Source organism: Tachypleus tridentatus, chromosome 9 (assembly GCF_004210375.1).
Source record: "Tachypleus tridentatus isolate NWPU-2018 chromosome 9, ASM421037v1, whole genome shotgun sequence".
Classification (NCBI taxonomy): Eukaryota; Metazoa; Arthropoda; class Merostomata; order Xiphosura; family Limulidae; genus Tachypleus; species Tachypleus tridentatus.
Window position 1 is genome coordinate 34,529,006 of NC_134833.1, and position 26,955 is coordinate 34,555,960.

Here is a 26,955-nt window from a genome sequence, read left to right on the forward strand (position 1 = left end):
TATACTGCTAAATTAGCGACGGCTAGCGCAGATAGACCTTGTGTAGCTTTGCGCGAAAGTAAAACAAACAAACAAATACATTTATTTATAGGAATACCCATGATTCCATAGTTAGAAAAAATATCCACTGGATATCGAGCTTTCAATCATCTTAATTGTAGATTTTTGCATTCCAGAGTTTAGTAGCTTTAGTAAAGTGTTTTGTTCAGATATATGCGGGCCAAGCATGGCTTGGTTTGGTTTGTTTTGAATATCGTGCAAAGCTACACGAGGGCTATCTGCGCTAGCCGTCCCTAATTTAGTAGTGTAAGACTAGATGGAATGCAGTTATTCACCACCACCCACTGCTAACTCTTGGGGTAGTCTTTTACCAGCAAATGGTGGGATTGACCGCGTAACCTGAAGGTCTCGGGTTCGAATCCCCGCCCTTTTACCCATGCTGGCCCCGAGCATGGCCTAGGTAGTGGTGTGCCACATTGGTATATGCGACTCCAGAATTCACGTCCCAGTACCATAAAAACATGCTACACGCTTATGACTTCAAAGCGTGGTTGTTTGTTTATTTTACTGTCTGATATTTAACTCCAATGCATATAATCTACCATAACAAGTTTAGCATATAGTAACATAAAACATCACCTTGACAAAATCTTTAAAATATCCTAAATATTACAATAGTTCTAGGAATTGCGATCATTGTAAAGAAAGTCACAGTCAAGCAATTGCAAATAATTTGTTAGTCGTTTTCACATTATATGACGAGAAGATTCAGTTAGGTCACATTTCCTTCGTTGGCAGGTCAAATGATCAATTTTATCTTATTGCTACTAATTATCAAGTGCACATCAAAGTAGATTTTCCATATACCAGATCTCAGATGCATTAATTCAAAAGGTATTTAGACGCACTTACTACGTTAATCGCCTAAAACTGATTAGGCCTAAAACTTTTAGTAATTACGTCTTACCATCGTTAATTCTGTGACTCGTATATTAAGGTATTCTGGTCTTCCTGTATATTTCTAACAATTTCATAATAGTTTTCAATGTTTTCTAAGCATTAGAAGGGACATGATTGAATGGATGTGACAGTATTAGCTTTCTGGCAGTGATTTATAATTCCAAGGGTGAAATTTCTTTGAAAAGTTGTTTCAGGATCTTTACAGGCATTGCTTTGAACAGTTGCAACGCGTACAATTAAATAAAGTGTTACGTTGAATTACCATACTCCCGGTTCTAATACTGATCCCAGTATTATCAAAACAAATGTTGTTTGTTATTAAAGATAAGTATGTGAAACTAAACATAAAAGATTTCCGAATTCGTCCGAGTTTTGAGATGATTAAAAGTCCATAGTAAACGTTTTCAGGGACATTTTCTGAAATAACCGATTTAAACTGATAAAAAATACAGGAAATAAATGTTTTCACAAATTTGATAAAAATGAAAACTAGTTTCGTTTAAATTTATCGAAGAACTCACCAAAAGCCTGTCTTCACCAATGTAGCGGTGATAGAATGGTGACAAGTCAACATCACCTACTGTCGTTTCTTGGGCTACTCTTTTATCCACGAATAATGGAAATGATCTTACCATTATAATACCCCTAGGAATGAAAGGACGAGCATAATTAGTGGGCCCGGCATGGCCATGTGGTTAAGGTGCTCGACTCGTAATCCGAGGGACGCGGGTTCGAATCCCCACCACACCAAACGTGTTCGCCCTTTCATCCGTGGGCACGTTACAATGTCACGATTAATCCCACTATTCGTTGGTTAAAGAGTAGCCCAAGAGTTGGTGGTGAGTGGTGATGACTAGCTGCCTTCCTTCTAGTCTTACACTGCCAAATTAGGGACAGCTAGCGCAGATAGCCCTCGTGTAGTTTTGCGCGAAATTCAAACAAACAAATCATAATCACTGACAAGAATTCTAACCCACAGATTGTAAGTCGTGTGCCTTTACCACAAGATCATGCTAGGCTAAAATACAGTATAAATAAACAGGTCTGCTATGTGCCGTAGTGTGTTTATGAGTGTTATCAGACAGGGTAAATAAAAGTAATTAAAGAAATAAAAGGGTGTTATAATTTAAAATATTGTGAGAAAGAGAAAGTATTCAATAATTTTTGTTCAGGGAAATTGTTGCCAGATGTAATAACTAAACATTCACGTACATTTATTCATACTCACCGTGATGTTTTGCATTAAAATAACAACAACAGTTACAAAAACCTTGTATCACTTAATAGCCAACCCAGAACGGTCTAACAAAACAAATGCTGAATGATAAACGACCATTGTAGTTTGAAATGTGTGCTGGAAATTTTTATAGCTTTTGTAAGCAGAACCGTACGAATTGTTTATCGAATTGCTTGTTTGTTGAATTTCGCGCAAAGCTACACGAGGGCTACGTGTGCTAGTAGTCCCTAATTTAGCAGTGTAAAATTATAGGGAAAGCAGCTAGTCATCACCACCCAGATCGACTCTTGGACCACTATTTTCCAACGAATTGACTGTCACATTAGAATGGCCCTCACGGCTGAAAGGGCGAGCATATTTAGAGCGACGGGGATTCAAATCTCCGACCTTCAGATTACGAGTCGAGCGTCTTAACCCATCTGGTCATGCCGGGCCGTTTATGGAATTAGGTATGCTCATTATCGGATTGTTTTTTTTTAATCTTTGATCTAAGTAAGTGTATAGTTTGCTGTTATCTGCAGTTAATAATAATTGAGTTAAATAATTATAACAACTGTCCAGAACCTGTAGTCCACATTAAAAGGATTTAGTCATTTTGATATTAAATTTAGACAAAATAAAAAGTTTTAATCTCCGTATAGTAACGGTAAAAAAGAAGCACTTTATTTCAGCCAACATTTTTGTCATTGTGGCTTCACTAAGGCTAATATTACAATAATTTAGTTATACTTAAATTACAGCGATGAAATGTCAACTGAAAATTAAACAAACAAATTATTATCTAGAGCGTAAAATTCATTTTTCTTTAATTTGTTGCTAAACAAATAGAAGAAATTCCAACTATTTTAAGATCGTTAAACTCCAAGTTATCCACTCTTCAAAAAAAAAAACGCAAAAGGCAAAATTTGAGACAAATTGTTAACAAGTTTATTCCGGGTAGTTCTGTATGACATGTGTGAAACTTTGCACATTCACTGCTGAACATCCAAAGTCTGCAAAGGCGAAGTCCACGCTCACTAGTTGAAGTTTAACGTCACTCAACGTCAATAACGAGTATGCCCCCATGAGCATCAATAACTGCTTGGCACCTCCTGCCCATGGAAGCGATGAGATGACGAATCATATCCTGTGGAATGGCTGCCACTCAGCCTGCAAAGCTGCTGCAAGCTGAGGTGGAGTCCGCGGTTGAGGTTGTCGCCGTCGCAGACATCGGTCCAACTCGTCCCAAAGATGTTCGATGGGGTTTAAATCTGGTGATCTGGAGGGCCAGAGAAGAACGTTGATGTTGTGGTGTCTCAAGAAAACAGTGATGAGTCGGGCTGTGTGAGGACGGGCGTTGTCATGTTGAAAAACGTCGTTGACGTTCACCATGATGGGTTGCACATGGGGCCTAAGAATCTCGTAGACGGTTGCGTACGGTCTGATCGGAAATCCTACGCAGCTCTGGTATGGTTGAGGCAGTAGACGTCGCAGTGGTGGTCCTATCCTGAAGGTGACGTAACTGGATGTAGCGATCTTGTGCGGGCGTGGTCACACGAGGTCTGCCAGATTGTGGACGGTCACGAGTTGATCCATGTTGTTGGTGACGATTTCATAGCCTTGTGATGGTGCTTGGGTGGACATTCACAGCTCTGGCAACATCTGATCGAGAGTCGCCTGCTTCCAAGCGACCAACGGCGTTGTTGCGTTGTGCTTCAGTCAGTCTTGGCGTAACCGTATTGCGTGTCGGTGGCTTAACACTGAGCTATGGAAACCGAGAACCCGTAACTTTTATAGGGCTTTTGCACATGTTGCACTTGCAGAACATGCAGATCTCTCAAACAAATTTATTGGACACGAATGCGTTTTGGCGAAAAATCCGATGTTTTCCTCCGTTTTCAAAGTGCACAACTTTTATTGTCATTTTGGTCTGACAATCAGTGCCTTAACACGTGTAACATCACATACTCTGAGCTTATAACGTTCTTACATATATTTCTCTTTAAAATAACAAAAATATCCCTTTTGTGTTTCTTGTTTTGAAGTGTATATTTGTATATTTATATTTATACAGAGAGAATATTATGGAATTAATCATATTAACAAAATATTTAACTATGAGACTTTTATTTCTTCTTCATCAAACGTTTTACAAAGTTCATATTTTTGTGAAGGTGTTTGTTTTTCTTGTTGTACCAGAAGAATATAACGTCGAACCTTGAATATATTCTTCTTATAAAGATGTCTAAACAAAGGTGTTTCTGCATGAAACCAGTAATTTACGATGTCGGAGAAGACTTATTATAAAGGCTTTATTTAGATAAAATGTTTTGAAAGTGTTATAGCACTAACAGTTCTTCATTATTGTGCCATTTTTAACAGTAACAGTTCTCCATTGTCGTGCAGTGCTTAGCAACAGCAGTTCTCCACTGTTGTGCAGTGTTTAGCAATTGCAGTTCTCTATTGTTATGCGGTGTTTAGCAATTGCAGTTCTCCACTGTTGTGCAGTGTTTAGCAATTGCAGTTCTCCATTGTTATGCCGTATTTAGCAGTAGCAGTTCTCCATTTTTGTGCAGTGTTTAGCAGTAGCAGTTCTCCATTGTTTTACCGTGCTAATAATTCTTTCCAATAAAACAACTTTGTAACAAAACGTAGAGAAGTTGCCTGATCTGTAGGGATAAACTGAGGGTTTGATTTCAATAAATGTACTATAGATGCAAGATTATAGAGAAGGGAAATTTACTTGAAGCAGAACACCCATTCAGACGCTAGAGTACATTTAAACACGTGCTTTCTGAAAGCTCACAAGCCTTTTCGTCTCTCGCCATATTCATGCTATTCGTATTTCATTATTATTACGGCGTACATTAGAGTGTGATAGAACTGTCTTGCTGACACTACGGGAAGAAATGGGGAAGATACAGGGAATGGGAAGTGTATACTAATTGATCTTGGCAAGCTGGCAGCACACCTGAAATATTCACACAATCGATCGGATTTAAATGGGCCTCAACACGCAGGTGGCAAAGAAACTGCTCCTTCAGTTGGTGAGATCTTATAAGCTAATTATACAACCACGTGGACCTCTTTGGTGCAACATCACGTGAGAATTACGAGCAGGCCATTACTCATTTTGTGTCAAAAAACAATTACTGTCATTAATGGTTCCTAGAAAATTAGCAATGTACAATAATAACGCATATGTAATAACACTTTCTACATTTTCTTTTCGTTTTAAGAATAAACGTGAAGTTGTGCCTTCACACAAATCAATAATTATATTTATAACGTTTGCACAACAAGTCACTTGGAATTAAAGTGGAAAAGTGCGAATAAAACTTAGGCTCTCACTAATATACAACAGCTGTTTCTTCCATCTCCTTGATATGAAATATTAATGTGTTAATAAATTAAAAATGAGCAACTGAGCGCCAAGGTTTCCTCCTGAGATTATTTGCTCTCATTTTATAAATGTACTTCTTACAACGGCCTGACATTTTTGTACGATTCTGATGTAACGAAGTTATCTCGGCGAACGGGCGGGAAATTAATATTCACATGATAAAATTGCACTCGCTCTGTCCTGTCTCAGTTCTATCAGAATACGAACATAACAAGTGGGAACCCTAAAAATCTATTAGTGAATATTCTGGAATTATTCTTCATTCTATTTTTGATAACGTGATGACATTTCGTTAAGTGTTAGCACGTAGGATCACACACCAAATGAACAATGGAATGTAAGAAACAAACAAACAACTAAAGCTCAAATATTGGATCTTTTGTAAAATGTGTTTATATATATTTGTATATATATACACACAAACATATATGCATATGGAGAATCATAATTTGGAAGCCCCTACTAGCGCAGCGGTATGTCTGTGGACTTACAACATTAAAATCCGGGTTTTCGACAGACGTGGTGGGCAGCGCTCAGATACTCAATTCCACAGCTTTGTGCTTAACTTTAAACAAACATAATTATGAAAAGTCATCGATTCCCTAAAGATATAACGAATAAAAAAAAAATCAAAATGTTTAGTTTGTAGTAGACTTCATTAAAAGTATTTTAAGAAGTGATGTGACCTAAGTATCTTTTTTTTCTTCTGGATATGTAGGAAAGAACATTATATTAAAACGATTTTGAGCATACGGGCTCATAAGTCATGTGACTATTAATGCCGATGTAAAGTTGCGGTAGAACGGAGTCTATCAAAACTAAATTTTACCGTTGTTTGAAGTTAAATAGGTAGCGTGGTGTCACCTAAAATTGATGACTCTTAGTAGGGTATGTAACAGTTCGTGCCAACGTAAAATATTCACACACCCATATTATAAAGATAGATTCGAGACGAGTAAAACAGATGAATATGAATTAACTTGAGGTATCAGGACCATTTACAAAGAGACTTGCATGAAGTCGTAGCACAGCTGTGATAAATAGAACGTGGCGTTATGCAGTAAATAAGAATCAACGAACATGTATATCTTTGAATACAGTAGCTTCTTTACAACAGAATCTATCACCCTGTCTAAAGTGTAGACTCACGTTGAAACAACTTGTTTGGAACAACCTTCTGTTTTAAAATGCCCTTTACAAACAGTGTGAGATCTGTTGCTGCGGTCAAGAGACACGTCTACAGGCTTTCATGTACTAATGTGTATGTCACATGTATCCCATTCAACTGTGAGCATCCTGATTCTTCAGGCTTTATCAGGTCTTATGCTTCACCTCTTCTCTGGCATTATCATTACCATGGCATTTTCTTATAGTAGTGTTGTAGTCCAACCTCATTCTTTTAACTGCTCCTTGTGTCAGCAAAAGAGAAACTACTGGCACAAATTACCAAAACAGGCCAGCTTCTGCATTGAAATTCATTAAATATTCACTACTCACTCCCTGCTCCACTACTCTCAGATACAAGTTTAGTATAAGTTAAAGTCTACTACGAAGCCATAACGCTCAGATGTTACTTCTTGCTTTTATATTTTCGCGCCCAGTATGACCAGGTGATTAAGGTACTCGACTTGTAATCTGAGAGTTGCGGGTTCGAATCCCTGTTATACCAAACATTCTCTCCCTCTCAGCCGTAGGGGCGTTATAATGTGACGGTCAATTCCACTCATTTTTGGTAAAAGAGTAGCCCAAAAGTTGACGATGGATGGTGATGACTACCTGCCTTCCCTCTAGTCTTACACTACTAAATTAGGGACGGTTAATGCGGATAACCTCGAGTAGCTTTGCGCAAAATTTATAACAAAAAATCTTTACTTTTATGAATTTTAGTTGCGACTTATACTAAAATAATATTTAAAACATTATCGAGTGGAACTGCTTTTTTCCAAATACTTCAATCAGTATGATTGAAAACATTAAATCATAACCAAATAAAATACTAGCTTTGCCAAATTTATATTTAAAGTCGTGAAGCCTCTTATGACAATTAGGTGGTAATGAATCGTTGTTGAATTCAGGGCAAGTTTACCCGGTGGCGCTCATCTCCTCTATAATTTGCCCTCCCTATATTAGCAGTTAACACGATCGCCAACCAGCTCTTGGGCTGTTGTTTTACCAGCGAATGGTGGGATTGAACGATACATTATAAAACTCTTACTGTTGAAAGAACGATGGATATTCGAACCCATCACCAGCAGATCGGGAGTCGAGCGTCGTGAATACCGGGGCGTGCCAGATTATAAGCTTCAAACCACTGTTTGTGAATTTCATTGTCTATGGATTATTTTATCCACTCACAAGTACTTCGACTCGATTTAGTCAAAATGTTATTTGCTATTGCCAGCGAACACATCAGGTTAAACTGTGTTTTCTCCCAAGGAAAGCACGATTATATCAGTTACTCTTATCATTTTCTGAAAATCCACTGCCTGACATATATATCAGTTGCTTTTCATTATTTGCGTTTCTGTTAAATTTATAGGCATGGCCAAGCGTGTTAAGGCGTTCGACTCGTAATACGAGGGTCGCGGGTTCGAATCTCGGTCACACCAATCATGCTCGCCTTTTCAGCCGTGGGAGCGTTATAATGTGACGGTCAGTCCCACTATTCGTTGTCAAAAGAGTAGCACAACAGTTAGCGGTGGGTGGTGATGACTAGCTGCCTTCCCTCTAGTCTTACACTGCTAAATTAGGGACGGCTAACGCAGGTAGCCCTCGTGTATCTTTGCGCGAAATTTAAAACAATCAAATTCTGTTAAATTTATACACCTAACTTATTGGTATACATACATCTTCACGTTTAATAGTTATATTTATAAAACTGTAATATATTATTATTTACTTTAGAATAGCAAATTTATGTAAATAGAACCAAAATAATATTAGAAACATTATACCTCACCAAATATGATCCAACTCAGGAAAGAAAAAAAAATGCTGAAAAAAAAAGTGCTCTTATGTGATGGTTGGCATTTTAAAATTTAAAATACTAGATTTGAAGGACAAATTATGAATATTGGCATACGGTGCTGATAATCCATCCTTACTCAGGTGTTTCAGTTAACTTATGACTAAGTTTTGCTATTTTATAAATATAAAAAGAGTGTGTACGTGTTTGTGTGTGTTCATATATATGTATATATATATATGTATGTCTCCGCTTTTGACTCTTCGTTGATCAGTCAACTAAATACCGTTTTATAATTTTTAAAATATGTAAAGTTTCACACCTTATGCGACTTATGAATTTGGAAAAACTTGCCATTTGTTTTTGAGCTTAACATAGAACCTTATTAGCAACTAAATCATTAAGCCCCTTAAAATATATTCACAACTTTCTGTTCTAGCATCTCTTTATTTTTTTTTATGATACAGGTGCCTCTGTTAAGATTAATTATACTTAACTATTACAAAAAGTGCCAAGTTGTTTAACTGGTACGGGACTCAAGAAAAACACACTAAAAACTTATTGTTTGCACAAAAATACTAAAATAAAATAACCTTTCAATTTGGTGTTTTTAACCGAGAAACGTTTTCGTGAGAGTATTCAATAAATAACGTGAACTACCCACACAAAAACAGTTCCTTGAATTCTGAACTGCACAATACACTCAAAGTAAGTCTACATTATCAATATATTATCTTAAGATTCCTCTTAAACTGTAAACAAAAATAGCGAAACAACGAAACTAATTATGTTTTCTTACTCCTGACCATTTTACTATTTTCATACTGTTTGCACTATTAAAATAAGTAGTGTTTAGCAGCTTAAGATAAATAAGCACCTTTTGTTTTCATTTGGTGGTAAAATATAAACGTAAGAAAAACATTGTCTAGTGCTTTCAAAAATCTTATTTTAAAAGTACAAAATTCTTTTTTCGTTGGGAAAATGGTCCGGCATGGCTGGGCGGTGGGTGGTGATGACTAGCTGGCTACTCTCTGGTCTTACGCTGCTAAATTAGGGATGGCTAGCGCAGATAGCCCTCGTGTAGCTTTGCGCGAAATTCAAAACAAACCAAATCGTTTGGAAAAATTAAAAGTATTATAAAAATTAGATATAATCACAACAACACAAATATAGTTTATACATATATTTTGCATGTTTAAAGTAATATTTGTTAGATATTACATTATATTATATATTACATAATTACTTTGTGTCTTCCTAATGTTAACTATTTTTTTCTATTCAGAACAATAATTTTTTCGACGTTATTTTACAAATAACATTTATTTAAATTGTTTTATCTTAACATCGATTCTTATTACAGGGTCCAACATCGTTGGTATCTGTGTTTATGCTTGTTAAACCTACCAACCTTATATTAATTGTGCTTTAATAATGAAATGTACATATATGTACATATAAATACGACACTATCCTTCATAAAATTTAGCATTCAAATCACTTTACCCTGGTACTGTTTGGTACTAACATAGTTTGATTTGGATCTTGTTTTAATTAAAATGTTAACCCTAATTGTTGATTACAATTTAGTTTTAAATTTCAACCAATTAAGCTTCTTATTTAACAACCATTTTACAAATATACCTATTGTCTTATATTATTTTCTACAAGAATATTGACTATGAATGAATGAAATTGATTATTGATTGCAACGTTTTTTTTTCCTTCTCAACGAAACTAAAATATTTTCATTTAAACTAAAACGATTATTTTGTCATAATATGGGTGGCAAGTAAAGAAAATCTATTTATGACATTCTTTCAAAATAAAATAAACAATTTCAATAAAATGCCAGTTTGAAAATGTTATCAAATAACCGAAACTTCATATTAAACAGGAATTATTCACGTGCAGGACAATATTGTTATCAATTGTTACGTTTCTTTCCGTAATGAATTATGAATATTTTGGAAACCTTTTCGTAAAAAGGCCCAGCATGGCCAGACTTTTCGGCACTCGACTCTTAATCTGAGGGTCTCGGATTCGAATCCCTGTCACACCAAACATGCTCGCTCATTCAGCAGTGGGGGCGTTACAACGTAACGATCAATCCCACTATACGTTGGTAAAAGAGTAGCCCAAGAGTCGACGGCGGGTGGTGAATAACTAACCGTCACGCTAACCTATCGTTGATAAACTCGGTACAGATGGCCCAGATATTTCTTGTACATCTTTGCGCGAAGTTCAAAACAAACAAAGTTTTTTGAAGATTTTATGATCCGGCATGACCAGGTGGTTAAGGTACTCGAATCGTAATCCGAGGGTTCCGGGTTCGAATACTCGTCACACCGAACACGCTCGCCGTTTCAGCCGTGTAGGAGTTATAATGTGACGGTCAATCCCATTATTCTTTGGTGAAAAACATAACCCAAGATTTGGTAGTGAGTGGTGATGACCAGCTGCCTTCCTTCTAGTCTTACACTGCTAAATTAGGGACGACTAGCGCAAATAGCCCTCGTGTAGCTTTGCACGAAATTGAAAACCCTCAGATTACGAATCGAGTGCCTTAACCACGTGGTCATGCCGGGCTGTAGCTTGTAATGTAACATGTGTGAAATAAACACACTTTTTTTTTTTTATACAGAAGCTTCATTCATTTCTTAACATCCATAAAAGCACTGTGTGCTATTTTATATTACTTCTTATAACATAAGCATAAGAATATTTGAGCACTTGAATTATTCGAATATTGAAGTTTGCCATGGAGTTCCCACGCTAAAGGAATAGAGGTTCTTAAACTTAAGAAAACCTAACTGTTTCTGGGCTATAGTTCTGTACTGTGCAACTTCATCTATTGGACATTAAACCAGTTCGTTGTCGCGTCTAAATGATTTAACATTGAACTAGTTGGTTGTCACGTCTAAATGATTTAATTCACTAAATAAATCGAAATTTACTAATCTTTGGAGGAAAAACGAATATTTCGGTTAGCTTTAGACTGACACAATTTCAGTGAAACGCATCACTGATCAAGGACACAGACTACACCAATTTAGGTACATGATTTGGTTAAGCGGATTACGTGAGAAACGTGCCATCCATAAAGACATATAATTGCAACTAATGAAAATTCAAGAGAATATTTTAGTATTCTAAGTTATGCACGTTATTCCCTGGTGTTTTATACGAGTTCTCATTAATAAAACAATATATGCCATTTTAAAGATCATTATCATTCTCGTATACATGATATGAGCTGAGAGATAAATCGTATGTCTACCACTTATAAACTTTTACATTGTTCCATAAACGATTATTCCAGGTAACATACTTCTATGGTACATTGAAAATCCAAAGGCTAAAATAAACCAAAAGGAAAGAAACTTGTGATCCGAATTTTATCTGATGATATATTTTTTTCTTTCAGGTATACATTAGGAGTCGCCATTAGAGAGGAAATGTATATGGTTTCTCTAAACATAAATCAAGTAAAGCTACTTGACAGATCCAAAAAGCTCGCTACGTGTTTGGCTATCTTCGAATGTTTCTTCGTTAGACGCTTTGGATACAAATATTTGTTTGCCCACTAACTGCGAACAATCAAATACAAACATTTGTGTCTTCTGTAGAGTCGTTATACCTAGCATATATTTACTACAAATTGCTTTGTATGTGATGAAATACCATCTTTACAAAAATTATTCCAGGAAAGGTCGAAGTTTTTTCCCGAGTGAATTTTAAAGTAGTACGAAATTGTGTCTTCTCTTACTCCCCAGGGGATGCCCATGTCTTTACGTATCTTATATATATTTTTTTTTAATTGTATTTAACCAGCCTTAGCTACTTGTACAATAGTTTTATAAAGTTTTAGTTGTAGTAAAAAAAGCGAAAAAAAGCGTGTGTACTGTGCAAAACAAATGAATTTTTAAACACATCTGTCTGTTGTGGTTGTTAATAGTCTGTAAACTTGCGCTTGCGGGTATTATTTTTTTACATTTGAAATGTAATAAAATTTTTCGCCACAATACTTAGAATGATCAACTTCTCGGCATCATAACTTAGGTCTTTATAGATCTGTTTGTATTTTTTCATGTAACAAAGCCACATGGGGGCTATCTGCTGAGTCCATCTAGGGGAATCGAACCCTTGATTTTCGCGATGTAAATCCGTAGACTTACCACTGTACTAGCGGGAGAGGGGAAGTGATGGTCAGCTGTAGCTCTACTAATATCCTTGATTGTTATTATTGTAAATACTTGACGAGATTTCTTTTTGTAATTTTTATTTATTCTTGTGAGGATGATGACCATGAATATTAATTTATTGCCGATGTGGTTGATATTACGGATGACTCTTCTCTTACTAACTAAGCTTGGCATGGCTAGGTGGTTAGGGTGCACGACACGTAATATGATGGTTATGGAATCGAATCTTCATTACCCCAAACATGTTCGTTTTCTCGGTCGTGGGGGTATTATAATGAGACAGCCAATCTCACTATTCGTTGGTAAAAGAAAAGCTCAGGAGTGGGGGTGTAAGTTATGATTAGCTGCCTTACCTCTAGTCTTACGCTATTAAATTAGGGACGCTTTTGTGTAGCTTTGCGCAAAAATTCAAAACAAACAAAAATAAACCAATTTTCTTTGTTTAAAAATTATATCACATTGCACATTGTAGAACATTTAAAAAATATATTATTACAATTATACGTACCACTTACTTATTTACGAACTCCTATATTGCACATCCAAGTAAATAAATATCCAGTGTCAAATAAGAGAAAACTGGTTCTTTTTTAATTTCACACTCACCGCCAACTCTTGGGCTTCTCTTTTACCAACAAACTGTGAGATTGAACGTAAATTATAACGTCTCCAACGGCTGAAAGAGTGAAAATGGTCGACCCACAGATTACGAGTCGAGCGCTCAAACCACCGGGCTATGCCAGTCCAGTTACAACCACAACAGGTGTTTTAGCTTCTTCGACCAGAACTTTCTGTTACCATATAATACAAACCTCAGATATACTCTATATGTTCCTGTGATTCTTGTGTGTGTGTATAAACTTTGACCATGATAGTTGGTGTATTTTTGTAGTGCTTGAAATAAGTAGTTCCGTTTTCGTAAATGAAATGTTCTTTTCGTGGTAGTTCGCAGTGTATTTGTTCTGCTTTGACCCTGGAATGCATATAAACCTTTCATTACATGTCTTTTGGTGTTTTGTTCAACTGCAGGTAAGTCTACGGTGATGCTTCGTAATGCGAGGTCAGCGTTTGACCATAGTTTGAAAAGGATGTTAAGGTCAACGGTTTGTGCCCCTCTGATGGTGGCACCGTCCTTGGCTAAACATTTGGTAGCTGCTGTCTTCACTACGATTAGCAACGTTTAATTTCTGTTGTTTGACGTGCTTGCTTGTAAGTGCCATGAATGACTTGTACAGTTAGAGCAAATTTAAGTACTTACGAAAAATAAATAACAACTTTGGTATGAGTTATTTCTAAAGAAAAACAACACCTATCAGACTTATTACATAAAATAATTTTATTTGTACACGTGAACTTACTTCAGCTGTTATAAGGTAAGTATTAAATACGAAATAAAAGTATCCTGTTGTGTTAAGTTTGTTTTTTTTCAGTTTGTGCTATTTAAACCCAATACATTCGCTATTAATTACACAAATAAAATAAGAATTCAGATATTATATTTGAGTACCCCCGAAAACTGGTTTGATTTGTTTGTTTAATGCAAAACTACTAAGGCTTTCTGTCGGTAGTCCCTAATTTTGAACTCCCAACCACAGAGAAGGAAACATGCTGTCAGCACCAACCACCAACCTTTAAACTGCTCTTTTTACCAACGGTTAGTGAAACTGACTATGACATTAGAACATCCCCATGGCTAAAAGGATGGGCATGCTCTGTGCCAAGTTTCAATCCTGCGGTTCACAGGAAGGTCGAGCACATCCAAAACGTTAGGCCGTACCAGAACGCCAAAAGAAATGCAGTTTTGACAATTCTTCGGTTATAAGTACACCACAAAATGTGATGATCCATATAGAGTAACACCACTAGAGGGAAGGTAGTCATCACCACCCATCGCCAACTCTTGAGCTACTCTATTACCAACGAATAATGAGATTGATCGTCACGTTATAATGCTTCTACGGTCGTAAAGGAGAGCATATTTTGTGTGACATGGGTTCGAACTCGCGACCCTCAAATTTTGAGTAGAATGCCTTAACCACCTGGCCATAACGGGCCATATCACTTTCGTAAGGTGTGCCGTATTTCTGTACAGGCCCAGGCCAATAAAAATATGTAGAAAACTCAACATTAATAAGCAGTTGTTTAAAATATAAGATTAGCGACTTTTGTCTTTCTGCCCTCCTTCACCTCTTTGTTATTGTTAATAATCATATGTTCTCTTCCCCGCTGTCATAAAGTTTCAGTAACGTTTGGTTGAGATTATGTCTGGTCCAACGAGTGCGGTGGCAGCACTTCCAAATAGGAGTAGGAGTAAAAACAAATTGAGTTAAAAACCTCACTATCACTCCTAGAATATCTCATGAATACAATTCTTAAAACATTAGCTTCCTTATACCTAACCACTTTAACTTCTGATGCTGTAACTATAGTATTAACAGCGCTTAATTAACCAACATATCCAATCTAGAATCTTAGTTCCCTTATATATAACCACCCTAACTTCTGACGTCCTATCTGTAGCATTAACAACGCTTAATTAACCAACATATACCACGTCTAACACCATAACCAATGTTATGAAAATAAAATTTATTTGGCTAAATGGGACTCATTTCTTCGCGACCAAGAATTCAGCACAGATAAAATTGGACAACTAAACCAAGTTAACATTTCGGAACGGTTGTCTGATAGAATATAATAGAATTTACTGTGATGGCGTATTGATGTCTTTAATAATTAACTATGATGCTTTGAATGCTGTTCTTTATAGGCTTTTATAACCATTGTCCGAATTTTCGTTGGTGTCTAATTCAATTCGAGAGAAAGTAATACTTATTTCTATCAGTGAACTTGTTACTCCCAGTCAGAAAATACCGTAGTAAGGACCTGATCGCTGCAGAAAACAACTGTAATCATATTAAGAGATGTACTTCACGTCTACTCAGACATACTGGATCAGCTGGGAAGCGTCATTACGAAGGATTGGACAAATCCAATCCAGAGACTCATAAGTAATACTGAACAAAACTGCAAAGCTGTAAAGGTGATTCGAGTAAGACAAACTCATAAATTAAAGTAGACATAAAGTTTCTACATACAAACACTTCCAGGTTAGGAGGAGTTACAACAATAGATTGGGGTATCCCTCTCACTATTTACATACTGTAACTCTATGCTCATCATTATGGTTAACTCAGTAAAATTTACTGGTTAACTTAACCAACTACAAAATGTTATTCAGTTTCTTTCATGAATACGAGTTTATACAGTCTCTGCTTAACACTTAAAATGTTTTCTTTATCGTTTTTTTTGTGAATATTCGAGTGTGTAAAAAAAAAAGTAATAATTGTATGGAATTGTTTGTTTTTGAATTTCGCGCAAAGCTACACGAGAGCTATCTGCGCTAGCCATCCTTAATTTAGCAGTGCAAAACTTGAGGGAAGGAAGCTATTCATCAATACCCACCACTAATTCTTAGGTTACTCTTTTACTAACGAATACTTGGATTGACCGACAGTTTATAACGCCCCCACGGCTGAAAGGGCGAGCATATTTAGAGTGATCGGGATTTGAATCACCGACCCTTAGATTGCGAGTCGAGCACCCTAATCACTTGGCCATGTTGGGCCAAATTTTGCATACTAATACCATACTTAACATTTATCTATAATAAAGTTAGCCAGCACATTGGTACTTTACTTACTATTTATTTATAATAAAGTAAGCCAACACATTGGTATTGTACTTAATATTTATCTATAATAAAGTGCGTCAGCACATGGATACTGTACTTAATATTTATCTATAATAAAGTAAGCCAGCACATGGGTATTGTACTTTATATTTATCTATAATAAAGTAAGTCAGCACATGGATACTGTACTTAAAATTTATCTATACTAAAGTAAGTCAGCACATGGGTACTGTACTTAATATTTATCCATAATAAAGCAAGCCCAAATGCACGCATTCTGCAGACTCTTCAAAACTTTCTTGAAAACAGCCAACGATTGTATGCTTTAAACTTTCTTTATTTGGTTATTCGTAACTAAAACTATTTTCTGTAAGAAGTTGTAACATAACTTTTTGTTTTGTTGCACAAATTGAATGGTTCACTCATGATATTCAGTCAGATATGACAACGAAAGAAACTCAGCTATCGTAAGTGTGAGGTTATTTATATACAACCACGAACACAATGAGGATATTTATATACAGCCACGAACACAAATATTTCGGAAAGTACTCTGAGTGCTTACTTCTCAATTAATGTATTTATTTATGATAGAACCTTGTTTTAATTATACTATAATCTTTAGAACACTTTCGTACTCTATCACATTATAACTACGTTAAATATTCATTTTGATGATCCCGTAAGAGCTTGTTTTAAAAAAATAACTGCAAACTGTTCAAATTATATGGAATACGATGGAGCTGTGCAATTATTCAAGCTGTCAGGAAAGCTACTATTGAACTATACTTAATAGATACGTATGCAAAACATACTATAAATATCATAAAAACAAACATTAATTCAGCTTATGCTTATCTGCCATCAGTTACAACTTTGTACATCATATAAATTATAAATATGTCTAATTAATCTCATATTTTTGATAATTTCAATGCAACTTTTTTTAAAAGAAACCCGAGCATGACAATTAACATTAGTATAGCAATTAGAAATTAGGGACAGCAGCAGATGTCCTAAGTAACTTTATCATAAATATATAAGATACAGAACTGTGTAAGACTGAGAGTCTGTTCGTAACCACTGAATTTTCTCAGGGTACTCAACTAATGGAACAACATATCCTAATATGTATTAGTAAGAACAGTATATTTAACTAGCTATACCTATTACCGGGTTTATTTTGAATTTCGAGCTAGTTTATTCTGATTGAAAGTTAATATTAAACTCAATAGAAACAAAACATTTAGCTTTAAATAAATATTTTTGCTTTATAATATGACAGATAAAAATCGAATACATGTAAGTATTTCAAATAATACAAACTTTATTTGTTGTTTTAACAAATATCGGATAAGAAACACAAATATATTTTTGTAGAAACTAGATTAGAGTTTGCAGTTAAAACTATTTTTTGTGTAGATCATTGCTTGTTTAATTATATAAGTTTTTGGGACTTCAATAACAAGTGCCCGGCATGGCCAGGTGGGTTAAGGCGTTCGACTCGTAATCTGAGGGTCGCGGATTCGAATCCCAGTCGTACCAAACATGCTCGCCCTTTAAGCCGTGGGGTCGTTATAATGTTACGGTCAATCCCATTATTCGTTGGTAAATAAGTAGCCAAAGAGTTGGCGGTGGGTGGTGATGACTAGCTGCCTTCCCTATAGTCTTACACTGTAGACTTATTTGGGAAGGCTAGCGCAAATAGTCCTTGTGTATCTTTGCGCGAAATTCCAAAACAAACAATCAATAAAATGGAATTCTTTAAGTGGCGACCACCCATTGGTTAGTGTGCGGACTTATCCTGCTAGAAACTCATGATGAGTAAAGCACGGATAACCTTTTGTGTAGCTTTGCGCTTAGTAACAACAAACATCTAGGTGGAACTATAGAAAACGTTTCTATTTAAAGTTGCTTGAGAATTACCGAAACATTTACTGTTTCGTCGAATACGGGTCATGTGCTTAAGTCACGTTTTGTTTCATGTTACAAACACGACCGCCATGAATTAAGAACGCACTCTGCAATTAGTAAATTGTTATTAATTTAATGGTAGCTATGCCCCTTAAATGAGTCTGTATGTGAACATTCTAATAAAATGTGTTTATCGAAAACAATATTTAAATAACTTATGTGAGAAATTAATGTCTGTTTCGTCCATTCTTTTAGTTTCCAGTATTGTGTATCCTAAAAAGCGAGACATTTTAAACTGCACGCAAAGATAAATTCTATTAAAAGGATGATCAAACGTATTATTCGCAAGCCAGATAGGACGCTGCAGTAAAGCCTTGTGTAATTAATTCACAGATTTTAATTAACACGCCATCTGTTTGTTTTAAATGACATTCGATTTAAATTTGATATATTAACGATGCTTGGAATTGATTTCCTTTGAAGGCTATTCGTATGGTTTGTAAATTATATAGAACTAACTTTAATTAAACAGAAGATGAAATATCTTAGAAGTAATACCATGAGTAGGTGTTGTAATTGCAATTGACATAATTCGATAATATCTTATGACTCAAACTCGTTCTTATGTAGTCTTTTTCATAAAATTTGTTTTGAGCAAATGCAAAGAAGTACTTGCTAACATAAAAAAGTGTTTCTAATCTAGTGTTAACATTTACTAGAGATTTTTTGTGTTTGTTTTTGAATTTCGCGCAAAGCTACACGAAGACTATCTCCGCTAGCTACCCTAATTAAGCAGTGTTAGACAAGAGGGAATGCGGTTAGTCATCACCACCTATCGCCAACTCTTGGTGTACTATATTACCAACGAATAGTGACATTGGCCGTCATATTGTAACGACCCCACGGCTGAAAGAACGAGCATGTTTGGTGCGGCGGAGATTCAAACTCGCGACTCTCAGATGACGAGTCGAGCGCCTTAACCACCTGGCCATGTCGGGCCGATTTTTTAGTGAGTAATAGGATAGCAATTCATTTAAATCTGTAGCTTATATTCTACAAGTCGTAGTTATAAAATGTCATTTATTATTTAATTTCAGAATTTCATTATTACGACATATTAAAAAACAAACACCTCACACCACACAGAAGTCCACTGGTTATACGTCTGGCTAGCCAAGCGGTATGTTTCTGTATGGAATAAAATGGATACCCGTTTCATTCTTCAGCTTTTACAGATATGTCACGTTTTAAAAACATGTGTACATCGAAGAAGAAAATTGTTTACATATGACTTATTTCCTTCTTTCAGACGGAAATCCTTGTTGATTATGTTGCCTAGGACAGGAGGACTACTTTTGCCAGTGATTGTTCTGTACGTGATCTCTCACTTGTTAAAAGACCTCAGGGTTTCTCGGCGTGACAGTGATAAGTCTATGGACTTGCAACGCTAAAATCCTGAGGTTAGATTCTCTGCGGTGAACACAACAGAGAGTTTAACATGTCTTTGCCCTGAAACAAGCAAACAAAACAAGATCCATCACATGATTGTGGTACGACTTGTTTTCAGTCTCTTTGCATATAGTCCTGGTGCTCTAAATTGATCTACATTCCTTTGTTTACCAATGTTACTAAGTTTTAGAAATTCTGTAATTCCAATCTGAACGTACCTTTATTACCTGAGGTTTTGAATATTTTGTGTGTGAAAGAACTGCTACGTACCCTTTCAATAGATTTTCAAAACCCCAAACAATGTCAAAATATAATTTTGATACATTTTGTTTCAAAGCTACTTCACACTGATTGTAGTTGTTCGATGATATTTTTATTTCCTTGCTCAAAATTCTTATCAGATGTCGTTCTTAACACTTACTACATTATTAATTTAATTTGGTAAAACTTATGGTGCAGTACAGTTGTGCTATAAATATATATCTAGTAAAGCAGAGATGCGCCATAATACAGGTTTAAATCTGACAGAGTAAAGCAGTGCAGTAAAAGTTATGTTTGCACAGCTAAGACACACAACAATAGTTCAAGCTTGAGGGATTTTTTTTAAAACTCTATGTTTATAGTAAAGCCTCAATTCTTCCTTCAGTGCGATCATACAGGTTTAAGCAATATTTTTCTAATATCGTACGAAACTAAGAGAAGTAATACTGGACGTAAAAGATGTCATATCAGCTTAAAATTGTTTGTTTATTTTATAAGCTAAAGCTACACAATGGGCTATACGTGCTTTTATCACCGTAGATACTGAAACCCGATTTGTAGCTTCATAATCTGCAAAATTAAATCTTAATCTCTTGGGAAGATAACAGCTTAAGACAAGTAAACCTTAGTTATGATCTGGGTTCTATACTTACAATAACTTAGGTTTAATAAGGTAATCATATCTTCATTGTAATTTTATACTTATGAATTTAGAAAATTTACTTCTTGGTCCGATATGACGAGGTGGTTAGAGGTGCTGGACGCGCAATCTAATCGTCGTGAGTTCGAACCCCCTTCACACCGAATATATGCTCACCATTTTATCCGTGGGAGCATTATAACGTGACAGTCAATTGCCCTATGGAGTGATAAACGGTTATTATCCCGCTGACACAGCAGTAAGCCTACGGGTTTACAAGGCTAAATAAAGGGGTTCGATTCCCCTCGGTGTATTCTGCAGATAGCCCGATGTGGCTTTGCTATAAAAAACACACACATATAAGATTAGAGGACATAGTTTGTTTTGTTTGTTTTTGAATTTCGCACAAAGCTACTCGAGGGCTATCTGTGCTAGCCGTCCCTAATTTAGCAGTGTAAGACTAGAGGGAAGGCAGCTGGTCATCACCACCCACCGCCAACTCTTGGGCTACTCTTTTACCAACGAATAGTGGGATTGACCGTCACATTATAACGCTCCCACGGCTGAAAGGGTGAGCATGTTTGGCGCGACGGGGATGCGAACCGCGACCCTCAGATTACGAGTCGCACGCCTCAAAACGCTTGGCCATGCCGGGCCATAGAGGAGACAGTTTTCAAGTAGTTTTATGCGAACAGTAAAAAGAGAACAAATACATAGTACAGTTACCTTAAAAATATGAGTTTTCGAGATGTTTTTTGTGCTAAGAGTGGAAATAATATCTCATATTATTAAAATTTTGTTCAATCGCTGTAAACAATATTTTTGAAACATCGGTATTTCAATTGCGACTTCTTTTCTTGCACTTAGCCCGGCATGGTCAAGCGTGTTAAGGCGTGCGACTCGTAATCTGAGAATCGCGGGTTCGCAACTCCGTCGCGCCAAACATGCTCGCCCTCCCAGCCGTGGGGGAGTTATAATCTTACGGTCAATCCTACTATTCGTTGGTAAAAGAGTAGGCCAAGAGTTGGCTGTGGGTGGTGATGACTAGCTGTCTTCCCTCTAGTCTTACACTGCTAAATTAGGGACGGCTAGCGCAGATAGCCCTCGTGTAGCTTTGCGCGAAATTCAACAAAACAAACAAACTCTTGCACTTTTTTTACCTCTTGTCTGTTTTTTGAGTAAAAGGAAATAAATATATATGTTTTATTTTCGTAACGGTGTAACGTACATTATATGGACCAGAGTGGCGCCAATAAAAGAATTAATCTTAACTTTCTGTTTACCTTGCACTACGGATCATTCGCTTGACAAATTCGCCACATTGCAGTAAAAGAAAGTACCAATATCGTTCATATTTGATTGAAAATAACTTTCCCTTTTCCATCTTGCCAGTTTTCCCTGTTTTTTTTACTTTCCGAGTTTCTATTTCTGGAAAGTTTCATCAAGTTGTTTTGCCAGTGGCAGAAGAAACTCCTGTTATTTCTATTATCCTATTTTTAGGGGCAGTCGATCAGAGGTACTTAAAGTACGGATGTATCAAAACTCCAGAGTGCACGTACGTTAATATCTTTATTATCGACGAAAGTTTTACGATTTAACGCTCGATTTATGCAAACGATTATTAATTCAGATTGTAATAAGTTTAGTCGTTACGATGTTTTCAGACGATACTTTTACCGTGATTGTTCAAACTCGCAACTCCAATTAAAACTAAGAATTTGTTGGATGTAACATTCAAAATAGTAGCAAAAATTTGCCAAAGCCCAACCTGCCACGTCTTCATTTCCATAAACGTAACTATGTGATTTCACACTTTTCTGAGACTGTAGAGAGAATAAATGGAAAGTAAAGGCGAAATACGTTAATGATATAAGAATACTACAGCATTATTTCTAATAAAGACAACTTTATTTAAGGAAAGAAATGACTAAAATTGATACCAAAGTTTTGGCGAGTTCATAAGCCAGTGGCAATCAATATGTACAGTAAAGAGCACCAAATAAATGCACAAGTTTATGTATATACCAGTAGGTTTACCTTCAATATGGATAGTTTATTAGAAACAATCAAACATATAAAGTATAGTGAATGTTATAATCTATAAAAAATTCATTTGAGAAATCGATTGACGGCATGACACAACAATAGATAATTAAACACCCTTCAGGAATCACAGCCTGAGAGCTTATAACATTAAAAATCGGAGACTCCACACACGCAGTGGGCAGAGCATACATAGCCAGTTGTGTAGCTTTGCGTTTAACACCAAAGATTCTGAGTAAGGCATAACCGAATGTTATTTAATGTACGATACAATTTTTATTGTAATTTTAATGGAATAGATGGTGTTATTGCAGTGCATATCTAGATCGTGGGGTAAGTTTGTTTGTTTTGAATTTTGCGCAAAGCTACACGAGGGCTATCTGCACTAGCCGTCCCTAATTTAACAGTGTAAGACTGGAGGGAAATCAGCTAGTCATCACCGCCCACCGTCAACTCTTGAGCTACTCTTTTATTAATGAATAGTGGGATTGACTGTAATTTTATAACGACCCCACGGTTGAAAAGGCGAGCATGTCTGGTGTGACAAGGATTCGAACCCGCGACCCTCGGATTACGAGTCGAGTGCCTTAACCACCTGGCCATGCAGGGCCCTACAGGTAAGTAAAAGCGGTTCAGCGAATAAACCTGTTTGAACTTGACTCTGAAGAAGAAACAAAAAACTTATGCGAGATAAACAGTTATGTTCAACTGCATCTGGATTCAACAGGAACAACTTAGAACCACATCAAACATTTTAATACTAGGTTGGTTACTTCAGTATCATATAAAACACTCACTCTTCCCGCCTTCTCTTTCATCTGCATATTTGACTTAGTTTACATACATATACACATATATTAATATGAATATAAATATGTGTGTGTGTGTATTGGTTGTAAATACCATTCATGTTGCCTGTCATGGCCAAGTGGTTAAGGCACTCGACTCATAATCTGGGGGTCGCGAGTTCGAATCCCTGTCGCACAAAACATGCTCGCCCTTTCAGCCGTGGGAGCGTTATAACGTGATTGTCAATCCCACTATTCGTTGGTAAAAGAGTAGCGGTAGGTTGCGATGACTAGCTATCTTCCCTCCAGTCTTCCAATGCTAAATTAGGGAGGGCTAGCGCAGGTAGCCTTCGTGTATTTTTGCGCGAAAGTCAAGAAACAAACAAATAAACCATTCATGTTGATAAAAATTTTCTTAGTTTTGGAGTTTCATTTCAATTTTTATTTTCCTCGGTAACTAGTAGCACCTTGCGTTATAAATACAAATCAAGTAACCACGTCTGTTTACTGCTTTGATGAATTAGGGGTACGGTTGTAAGTGTGTTTTCTCATAGCTAAGCCACATTGGGCTATCTGCGGACTCACCGAGGGGGAGGTACGGTTGTAAATGCTAATAAGCATTTCGATTAGCATTAATGAAATAAATTAAATTAATCGCAATAAAGTTCGATGTTCTCTTATCCAAAATAACCGTTATTTTAAGCTATACCATTTAGCTCGAATGTAGAAAATATGCGACAAATGGACTGCACTTAGCTTCACTAATTAATCAAACTACTAATAAAGAAAAGACTTTTTTTCCATCTTTATTCGGACCGGCATGGCCAAGCGTGTTAAGGCGTGCGACTCGTAAGCCGAGGGTCGCTGGTTCGAATCCCCGTTACACCAAACATGCTCGCCCTTTCAACCGTGGGGGCATTATAATGTGACGATCAATCCTACTATTCGTTGGTAAAAGAGTAGCCCAAGAGTTGGCGGTGGGTGGTGATGACTAGCTGCCTTCCCTCTAGTCCTACACTACTAAATTAGGGACGGCTAGCGCAGATAGCCCTCGAGTAGCTAAAAAAATTAGGGATGGCGAGTAGTTTTGCGCGAAATTCCAAAAAACAAACAAACCGTCTTTACTCTATTTTGAAATGAAAATAAGCGACAATTGTATTACACGGGAATTCTGCATATGTAATTTTTTTCCTACACGTTCTTCTTGTTTTATTTTTCTATCTTACGAAAGCCATATCCAGATTATATACATGGTAAGCAACCTACTTTCACTTTATAATTTTAAATAAATTAATAAGAAACGATTAGTTAGAATGACATTATGGAAAAACAATAAAACTTGCGAGACTTGGATTTCAATGAACTAGAACTGTACCAGGCCTTTCGTACTCTGGTTATAACACTCGACATTAGATGAAAGTGTCACGGGTTCGAATCCGTTCACTGATCAATCTCGACCTTTCAGCTGCGAATGCGTTATAATGTCATGGTCAATTCCGCTATTCTTTGGTAAAAGAGTACCCCAACAAGTAGGCTGCGGGTGGTGTCTAATAACTGCTTTCCTTTTGTATTTCTATATATTAATGGCAACGCAGATAGCTGTCTTTGTAACTTTTCGCGAAATTAAAAAAACAACACAAAACTCTATCGACCAAATGGGTCGTACATAACCAACGCTAAAGATGGTCCTCCTAGTATTACTACATACTGTATTATTTCCCTCATTTGTTACTACTTAATTAAGTATGTTTTTAATACCAGTTGTTTTTGGTATTTTCTAAGTGTGTACAATATAATTTCAATTAGCGTGGTGACGAACGCTCACTTGTAACCATTACGTTGGATGATAATAACTTAATCCGATTAATTTAAAAAATAACTAATTGTCTAGGTTACGGCTATGGTAATTAACATTTCCTGCTAATTTACATTAGGTATATTATCTATAAGACTTATTAATTTGAAACTAAATAAGCGTTCTTGCTACGTTTATTCATAATTTATCGAAAATGTACTTCTACTCAAGTCACTTTCTTTCATGTACCCTCTGGAATTCATAATAAAAACAGTTTTTTTATGACCTTGCACCTTGAGACATACCTTGAACTAATCTTTTCTCACTTTATGTAAGATGAAAAATAGCGGTATACTTGACAACAAAGTTCAAAATTTGTTGTAGTTACATGTTTGCTTTTGAGTTTTGCGCAAAGCTACACGAGGACTATCTGCGCTGGCCGTCCCTAATTTAGCAATGTAAGTCTAGAGGGAAGGCAGCTAGTCATCACCACCCACCGTCAACTCTTGGACTACTTTTACAAACGAATAGTGGAAGTGACCGTCACGTTATAATGCTCCACGGCTGAAAGGGCGAGCATGTTTATTGTGACGGGGATTCGAACCCGCGACCCTCCGACTACGAGTCGAGTACCTTAACCACCTGGTCATGCCGGGCTGTAGTGAAATAAAAAATGTATGACTGTACTGAGGTCGTAAATATTAGACACTGTTTAATGAAATAATGTCTGGACTTGAAAAGGACTTTGTGATTGGTGGATAACTCTCACATTCATTGTTAACGATTACTTTTTTTAATCATTTCTACGTTCTTTAGTCTCACTAAATGTTTTAAAACCGACAATGGAGTTAAAATACTACTTAAAATAATTTTAAATTAAGCTTTCACATCAAATAAGAATTAATTAATGAATTTACTTTGCCAATCGGTGAAAACGTTTTACGTCTTCTATGTTCATAAGACCAAGATCTTTGACGGGGTGAGGTGAACGGTTGTATAAGTGAACAAAATGTCCATTACATCCTTGTGATTTCATATTTTTCTGAGACTTTAGAGAGAACAAATGGAAAGTAAAGGCGAAATACATCGATGCTATAAGTCTATTACAGCATTATCACTTATAAACAAAACTTTTTTTAACGAAAGAAAATAATAAATTTCAGGTTTATTTTAACTTTTCTCCAATGAAAAAGAAAGGACAGAAAAAACTTTTCCTTTGTGAAGATTTATATTGAGAATAGATGGAAATACCATCACGGATGTGGGGCCAACTTCTATAACACACATTCACATATATTGATTATGAAACAATAGACTACAGAGTGCTAGTGCCCATGCAGTTCACTTGAAAGTTATGTGGTTATTTCCAGTACATTAAATTCCATAGTTTCTTAGCTTTTCCAAATCAACGAGTAGGTTGAAACGGATGTACTCTATTGAATTCAATTTCTTTACTTTCAGAATGGTAGATTCTAAGCAGAGGCTTTTACAGAAATACAATAAGCGTTCAGCAAGAAGACAGAGACATAAATCACACTTAAACTGACTGGTTTCTTACAAGCCTCTGATTTGCCATATGCCGAATGTAAATCAATTTTTAAGACGATTTGATTATTTTTAAC

General features: G+C 36.2%; 1 protein-coding gene across 1 annotated transcript in view; it reads left to right on the forward strand.

The window, feature by feature from the left end:
• LOC143225039 (aminopeptidase N-like) overlaps positions 1–26,955 on the forward strand; it is a 98,843-nt gene that overhangs the window by 17,251 nt on the left and 54,637 nt on the right. The window lies entirely within an intron of this gene.